This window comes from Xyrauchen texanus, chromosome 8 (genome assembly GCF_025860055.1).
Source record: "Xyrauchen texanus isolate HMW12.3.18 chromosome 8, RBS_HiC_50CHRs, whole genome shotgun sequence".
NCBI lineage: Eukaryota > Metazoa > Chordata > Actinopteri > Cypriniformes > Catostomidae > Xyrauchen > Xyrauchen texanus.
The window spans coordinates 30,431,531-30,441,138 of NC_068283.1; positions in this window are offsets into that span (position 1 = coordinate 30,431,531).

Sequence of the window (9,608 nt, forward strand, 5' to 3'; positions counted from 1 at the left end):
TTGCATTACATCCCCAGGTTTTTGGCTCCATGAGTTTCCCTTGTGCGTGTTTATAATATCTGAGCGAGCTTGTCTGTTTTATGGGTTATACAGGGTTTACTATTCTGAATGACTTTGATCCAATCAAAGACTGATTTGATAAGCTTTCTCACTATCAGCATAGGGGCATGTTTAAAAGATGGTTAAAGTGTGTGTTTTGAATGTACTGTCCTGTCTGTAAACAACTGCTTTTTGCAGCATAAAAACTATGGCCTCTTGATGAAATGGACCAAATATTAAAGATTTAAAAAAACAACAACATATGAACTAAATGTTTCATTTTGCATTAAGTTTACTTAAAAGTAAGCATGATTCTTTTTACTCAAGTAATAAATTATAGCAGCTTTTAAAAGGCCTTTAATCATCCAATGGAATCACAGAAGGCAATTCCTCTGCCACCTGTCCAAAGTACTGTGTAGAATTTCTCATGGGACAGCAAATCCTGTCACACTCTGAATTAATGTTTGTGGTCATTTACCCTTTGAAGCAGCTATTATGCATACAGTATGTTGTCACTTATTATGCCAACCCTGATGCCACAAAACAGCAAGAAATTCTGAAAATGTAATCTGTGACTAACAATACAACCCCATTCTTGGATAGCACTCTCAGACTTCTCCTCAGCTCTTGAGTCAATGAGTTCTGAGAGTTATTTTTCCTCTCAGCTCTCATTTTGTGTATTGTGTTGTGATTAGAGTGGGCAATCTTATGTTATATGTGCATCCCCTACGCATAATGAAATGCCATGGTTCAATTAAAGACAGCAGAAATAAACAGCCATGAAACCCTTGAAGGCACAGCCTAGAGAAAAGGCTGTGTATGTTCCATTTTATATCAGCTTTTATCCATAGTTACTGCTTTCAAACAGGCTTCCCAAACACTCCCATGTCTACCAATGATTGGTACCAAACAGATAGCCCCTCCCACAACCAATGCCAGTTTTTAAACCAAAGATGTTGTGTCAAGCTTGTCTGGGAAATCAACCTACAAATGGCTGATTTATAGTTGTCTATGCATATTAACCTGGGATAGGAGAACGTATTTTAATGAACAAAAAATTACACACCTTTAGGCAGAGATTACATTTTGAAAGGTTGTAGTTTCTATTACACATAGCATGTTTATGGGCTCAGACTTTGTGGATGCCTGGATGCTTTTGGCTCAGTTGGTGTAGTGATGTGGAAATTCTGGTGATCCAGACAGCTGTGAAATTGTAGGACTGCTGCCAAACAGCACAGAGCAGGATGGAGCAGAAGATAGGATGGCCCCACCGTGGCCTGTCTACACCCTCCACCTCTTGTTGTTCTCCAGGATAACATTCTGCCTCAGATTTTTGCCTAATGAAACAGGAAAAATGGAACCAGAATTCCATTTCATGCATCTATGTTGGGAATGTTATGTGCATTTACTGTATGCAGTATATGAACTGTGGACTGGATCCTAGAAGACTATGTGGAATTTATAGTCAAAACGAATTCCACAGTACAGTACTTCGTGAACTTAACCCTCATGTTCTGTATTGACTTTACTGTCATGTTTGGTGTCCCAGAGACTTCGATGATGTATGTTTAAAAATAATTCACAGCTTATTTTCTTTCTAAATTCTATTAATACATTTCTCTGATCTATTTAAAACCAAAACGGCAGATATTATTGTTGCATTCCTCTCTGTTTTAACACAAAATACTGTAGGCATAAACCGATATGTAATTGGTATCCATTCTGGTAACATCTTCTATTTGGGGTCAAATTTAGGCAGACACACATTGCAAATAATAAATAAATAGAAAATAAAATAAATAAATAAAAAAATTAAAAAACTGGCATACAGTGACCCTGCTTACATGCACACCGACATGCTAATTACTTCCAAAAATCAGCTTATTTAAAAAATCAGACAAAGCAAGAAATCCACATTTACATGGCATGTGAAATAATTGTGTTATTCTCCTTTTTTGAGGTCAAACCACGAAGAGGCATGTGCACAACATGTGTACACATTGGATAAGCTGGTAAGAACACTGGTAAAGGTGTTTGCATGCAACACAAAATTGCCATAATCAGCAAAAGCCTTTCCGTCGTTTGGTTATATTCTTATGGTTTCATGGAGGGCATTTGAAGCATGCTAACAAGTTAAAAGTTTGTTTACAGTCAGTGCTCATACGATTATGGTAAGTCACAATGTATCAACCTTATACTCAAGTTTTAAGGATATTTTTCAAGCCTCCAAAGGAACCCCAAAGGGAACATAAGAATAATTGGGATTCTTTTGCAGCCGGAGTGAAAAGGTACAGAGGAGGAAGGTCAGGAGCTTCTGGCTGTTATGGGAACTATAATGTGGGAAGCCCTCAGGGGTGGAGCTGGGTTGGACTATTCCATGTTTTGAATTTTTTAAAAGTGATGTGTCCATTTGCTCTCTTGATAAAGAGTTTGTTTCCTTATGAACTGATAAGATCACACGCTTTACAATTTATGCAAAACTTTAGGTAAAATACCACAATACAAAGAGCTAAAACACAGACTTAAAAAGAATGATCTGTTCCCAAATGCTTTTACAGTATACTGTTTGCATTAACAACTGTTTTGAATGGTTGTACACGTTAAAGTCTTGTCTGCAAAAAGCTATTGATACATATTGCTCAGGAAAAAGAATATTTGTGACAACACTCATCAATAGCAGTGTGGTTTTGCGTGTGTGTTAACAAATTTGCCCAAGAACAATTACAGTAATATGATGATGATATTGGAATTTTAGTTTAAAGGTTAGAATTTACAAAACTTATTCTAAATTAAGTTTATAATTTTTAAAGCATTTGTGTAATTGGATGTTTACTCCAAACCTTATAGTTACTGAGTATACAGTAGCCCATGTGACAACTAGCCCCAGTCACCCCTGTATGCCATCCCAAAACTCTATCCACACTTTTTCCCATGGGCTAAAACACTTAATTAAATTGTGCTATTCGGCCAAGGCAGGAAGATCCTGCCCCTATTGTGATTCCTGCTGAGAACTTGAGCTGGCCTTAACACTAAGCTCTGCCCGTATAGTGTATTGCATGGAGGCACCGCACATTTGCTTGGGGGAGAAATGAGGGGTAAGAAAGAGCTCTATAATTTTGGCATTTAAACCAGTTCCAACACTCTCTCCTGCACTTTTCCCATTCCCCATAATTGGCTTAGAGCAGGACAATACATTTATTTTGCAGGGCACATTTTCATACAATTTGCAGTTCATCTTTCATTGATTTGTTTAAATTGTGTGACTCACAACAATGCATTTGTGAAATAGAGTCAAGAGCTCTCCGGCATTATGACAGGGGCTCCTCTTTCACATTGACATAAGCTAAATGAATTGCTTTCTCCCTCTTCTGATTAAGCCCAAGTGCTTTTGGCCTTGTGGAAGTGGAGGGAAATTAAGACAAAAGGGATTCGCAGTCATGAAACTGAATAAAAGGTTTATAAAAGACCTTTAATTGTGTCCACGCTTTTGAACAAGGTCTAGTTCCTGCATGTTTGGAGCGGTTGTTCTTGTGCTGATTGGCTAATGGACTATTTGATGAGACCACACCTTCTAAATCAACAGACCTAAATAACCAAATGTTCAAATATACCGTAGGTCAATAAACCTATACTTAATTGTAGTGAACTTTCTTCTACCTTAATGACCACTTGACTTGCAAATCCTTGACAAGAGCAAGCCACTGTATGACTGGACATCCCTAAAAGTGGTCTGAAAATTCCAGGGGAAATTATTCAGATGAAAAATGTATTGCTCAGAGATTTTATTGTCTCAGGAGATCTAATGCAGTTCTCATGTATGTTTTATTCAAGTATCTATTTCATCTCTTATATATCTCCTAAAATTCAGTAGGAAAAATAAAAATAGAAACAGAAGAGACAATTGTTGACATGTAAGAGAATAGCGCTATAAAATTAATGTGGATTGCATAGCCTAGATAATATTGAAGAATGGCAGAATTTGATGAGAAAGTTCATATTCTTTTAAAAAGATTTCTGAATATGATTGTATATTTTGATATTTTAGGTCTCTTCTTATACTGGAGAGGCATAAAAGATTATTAAACTATGAAAAGAGCTTTTAGGGTTAGATCAAGTAGAAGATCCCTAAGGTAATATTTGCATATTTTCTTCTCTGGAGAAAGACCTGAGACACAGGAGTGTTTAGTAACATTTTGCACAACATTTAATCTCATTGCTGTCTAGGAGAAACAGTTGAGATATTAATGAGGTCTCATTTTTTCTTTTTCTTTCCTACTGCAAATGGGTAGGCCTATACAAACATATTTTCAAACACACCTTAAATATATTATATTTACCTATCAACTACATTCAAGGTCCATTGGCTTTTCTCTACTGTCCATTCTACAAATGTCTTTCTTTGTGGCAATAGAAATCCATTGGGCAGAGTTTTATGGTTGTAGATGATATTTGTAAGATGGGAGTGTGTTTCCACAGCTGTTTGGGGTCATTTCTGGAAATCCTCCCCAGAGACGGCTCCCTCCTTCAGCGTGACTGATGGTCTAATAGTGAAATGCACACACCCTAACATTCAACAAGTCTCCCTGCCTGTACTGCACTATTCATAGAGAGAAAACACTCATCACTGGTATTGTACGTAAATGCATGTCTGGTTCTTTCCTTTGCTAGAAATAGATCAACTGTATACAGGTGAGAGTGCAACACAAATAGAAGGCTCTCTTCCTTCCCTGCAACTGGGCTCTGTGTTTTCCTGGAACAACTGTTTCATAAATGGTGGTGGAAATGTCATGAAGCCATTTGATAGTGTTGCCATAGATAGTTTGACCTCAGACATCTGACCTGTAGAGTTTATGGGGTTGTGACAGGCAAGCCTCTAGTTCATCGGGAAAGGAGGAAGCAGGAACCGGATTAACAATCAAAAAGACTGAAACTGAAACATAACAAAAGCCCACACACAAAAGACTGCTGAATGCGTCACTCTCTCTCTCTCTCTCTCTCTCTCTCTCTCTCTCTCTCTCTCTCTCTCTCTCTCTCTGGCATCTCCGGATCCTCCTTTTATCTCTATCCCACTGATTGGGAAACTCAGTGCCAGGCGTGAATCCTCTCGGCACGGCCACACCGTCCTCCTTGTCAAATACCCCAACGGCCCGATTCAGGCCTGGGAAACCTCTCAGCCCGGCCACGCCCTCCTCCTCATCACATACCCCCACAGCCGATTCAGGCCAGCAAAATCTCAAGTCTGACTTACCATCCGACCCATCCCTTCCTGGAGGGGCCCTTTGGCCATTCCGTCCCCACCTCCTGGGTACCTGAGTAGGATGAGGGGAGGGATAGGGAGAGAGAAACATATGAGAGACAGAGAGTGAGAGAGGGAGAGAGAGAGAAAGAAAAAAAACTCAAGTTCCCGTCCATGCTGCCATTTGGTCCTCAGCCTGCTGTCCAGTGATCCTCTGTGACGCCGGGTGATGGCACTGGATTCCGCCTCCTGGCGGACCGTCTCAGAATAAATTGAGCTAATACCAATGGGCAGGGATGGGCAGTATTTTAGATACATTTATTTAAAATAAGTTTTTGAAATACAAAATACTATTGTGTACTTTCTATTTTAAATTCTTTGAAAAAAATAAATAAAATGTAATTTATATTTAAATACATTTAAATTTGGTATTTGTGTATTTTATATTGACTGGTATTTTGCGCCAGTCATCCTCTTTATTAGGCTGCTGATTTCCTGTATCAAATAGTTCAGGCATGTCCCCCAACTTTTATGTACCCGAGCTGCAGATGTCAGAGAGAACGGCTCCATCTAGAAATGGGTGAGAGAATTTTCTGCATTTCTGCAAGGAAATGTGGAGTCAAGCTGCATTCCATTCAACTCAGATGTGGGATAATCCTGCATGATATCTCCAATCTCTGACCATAAAAGCATTCCATTGCCAGATTCTCGGAATATGACATGTTAGGAAACAAAATTGTAACGCTCCCGTTAGCTTAGCAGATGTTTGACTGTAACCAGAGACGTTTCCTTGCAATTGATAAACAATGCTGCATTGCTATCATTTGTGCTGCAGGTGTACATTTATCAAAAGAGAGTTTAATATTACATGTTTTATACACCTGTTTCTGTAGGCATTTGTTCAACAAGCTTTAATATTATGTAATGTAGGAACTTTGACTATTTATCAATATTGCCTAATAAAAGTGAATGTTTAACACTTATTTGGATATCTCCCTTAGTGCCGACATGTTTGTGTGATGTCACACGCTTCCATCTCAAAATTGGATGTTGTCTTAAAGTGCACCTATTAAGCTCGTACTTCCAAATTGGGCATTTGTTACAACGACATGTAACGCATTCATGTGGGAAACAAAAAATTCTGAAGAAACCAAACTTAAACAATTATGCAATGAATGACGGCAAAGGCCCTTTTTCTGTTGTACCGGTAAATAAACATTAGTGAATCAACCTGCATCAGTTATAACTGACAGAATTTATTTATTACAGTTTTTCCCAGTCGATTTGACACATTTCTCCAAACCCAAATGGAGTGGAATTTTGTAGTTGTTTGGGACAATGTCCAATTCAACCATTCAGCACTGGTGCGAGAGTGGTTTGAGCGTCACCCACATTTCAGGATGGTGTTCCTTCCACCATATTCTCCTTCACTGAATCCAACTGAGGAATTCTCTGGCCAAATGTAATTGAGAGACAAGATAAATAATGTTAATTGATTCAATGATTTCAGTACATAAAACTAATTAAAAAACTTCACGAAAAACTTCTTTCAGTTTTTTGTGTATCTACAGCTGAATTTGTTATCAAATCAACAGAGATCACACTTGTAGTTTTAATGTTAGCATTTATTTTTAATAAATGCATTACTAGAATAGTGATGCTATTCTAGTGAATATTGAACTGCTTTGCAAACATAAGAGTGTGTTTAGTTTGACGTGTTAACTGTTTTGAGAGCAGTTACCTGAGTTTGGAGAAATTTGTAAAATCAATTGGGAAAAACATTAATGCATGGTTTCCAACATATTATTAATTAATTTGCTTAAAACAAACCGTTGACTGTCATATACACTCACCTAAAGGATTATTAGGAACACCATACTAATACTGTGTTTGACACCCTTTCGCCTTCAGAACTGCCTTAATTCTACGTGGCACTGATTCAACAAGGTGCTGAAAGCATTCTTTAGAAATGTTGGCCCATATTGATAGGATAGCATCTTGCAGTTGATGGAGATTTGTGGGATGCACATCCAGGGCACGAAGCTCCCGTTCCACCACATCCCAAAGATGCTCTATTGGGTTGAGATCTGGTGACTGTGGGGGCCATTTTAGTACAGTGAACTCATTGTCATGTTCAAGAAACCAATTTGAAATGATTCAAGCTTTGTGACATGGTGCATTATCCTGCTGGAAGTAGCCATCAGAGGATGGGTACATGTTCTCATTCTGTTTACGCCAAATTCTGACTCTACCATCTGAATGTCTCAACAGAAATCGAGACTCATCAGACCAGGCAACATTTTTCCAGTCTTCAACTGTCCAATTTTGGTGAGCTCTTGCAAATTGTAGCCTCTTTTTCCTATTTGTAGTGGAAATGAGTGGTACCCGGTGGGTTCTTCTGCTGTTGTAGCCCATCCACCTCAAGGTTGTGCGTGTTGTGGCTTCACAAATGCTTTGCTGCATACCTCGGTTGTAACGAGTGGTTATTTCAGTCAAAGTTGCTCTTCTATCAGCTTGAATCAGTCGGCCCATTCTCCTCTGACCTCAAGCATCAACAAGGCATTTTCGCCCACAGGACTGCCGCATACTGGATGTTTTTCCCTTTTCACACCATTCTTTGTAAACCCTAGAAATGGTTGTGCATGAAAATCCCAGTAACTGAGCAGATTGTGAAATACTCAGACCGGCCCGTCTGGCACCAACAACCATGCCACGCTCAAAATTGCTTAAATCACCTTTCTTTCCCATTCTGAAATTCAGTTTGGAGTTCAGGAGATTGTCTTGACCAGGACCACACCCCTAAATGCATTTAAGCAACTGCCATGTGATTGGTTGATTAGATAATTGCATTAATGAGAAATTTAACAGGTGTTCCTAATAATCCTTTAGGCGAGTGTATAACAAATTCATTTTATTGAAATAAATTACACAATTTGAAATAATTTAGCAAAATCATTGCTTTTAATCATCTTTCATGTCAACATGACCCTTCCAATGTTCCAACCCGAAAACTCATGTAATATCTAGAATTTCGAGTTTCCCACTCGTTAATATGACTTTGCAGGCTCCTCTAGAAGGGCACATGGTTTGAAACTTTCCACACAAGTTTCCCAGTTGGAATTCCTACTTGAAGTGGCATTCCATTGCAATTTTCCTTGTAGGAAGTTGTAAAATCCAACTTTATGAGTTGCAGCATAAGATATGTTGAGGATGTGATGGTCGATTCTACTTGTTGCAAAAAACATAATAACTGCTGACAACTGTTATTTAGTTTCCCTTAAAATATTAAGGTAGCTATAATACTTCTTGCCAGCCACAGCAATGCATGTCAACAGTGAGGAAAACAAAACTAGTCAGCAGCCAGCTAGAGAGCTAGTCTAACTAACGTTAGCGAGTTCACTAGCTATCATTTGTGTGATCGCTAGCTAGTAAGCTAAAATAGAACATCATTCAGATTTGCCATCAGTTACCATAAAGGAATAAAAAGACCACTGGGAAGGGAAAAGTAGTGTAAGCACTAGCACAGGACATTAGCCCTAGCTAGTCAGTCTTGCTAGCTAATCAGCTGTTGGTGTTAGCAACTGCTTGTGTATTTACTAGCTAGTCAAGTGTGTAAAAGCATTACTCCTTGCTAGATAGCAAGAAAAGTACACACTTGATTTATTTAATAGGGTTCGCCACAAGTATTGCAGGCTGCAGTGTAACCTAGCAGAAATAAGTATAGAAATGGCTGATATTTGGCATTTTGTTTGTAATCATGTACCTGTTTATATATAATTGGCTTTTTGGTAGTTGTACACCAAAATGTTCTTTGTATTTAGAATAGTTCCAGATAGATTTCAGCCTATTATTGAAACTTCATTGAATGACCAAATGTACATGTATTTTGTGTATTTTCAAGATACAAAATACTGTATTTTATTTGGATAATTTTTTTTTACACAGTATTTAGTATTTTATTTCGAAATATTTAAACTGGGGTATTTTTGGGGTACTTTTAAATAAATGTTCATGTATTTGTGCCCATCACTGCTAATGGGAAAGTACTTGTCTAGATAGTATTCACTGTGTAAATGTTTTTTTTTGTTGTTGTTTTTTAAATCAAATCAAAATGTACCCAAAATGTAAACAAACCTCTATTAAATCAGTGTAGTGTTTTGTATTATTTTTCCTAAAAATTACACTGACAAAATTTTACCTAAAAATATGCTTAATGTGGTAGCATCTACAATAACTAGCTTTAATCAACTCAAATAATAATATAAATAATAATAATTAACATCACTGAATCAATCTGAATACATTATGTTACAACAAAGTTTTTTTTAGGGTT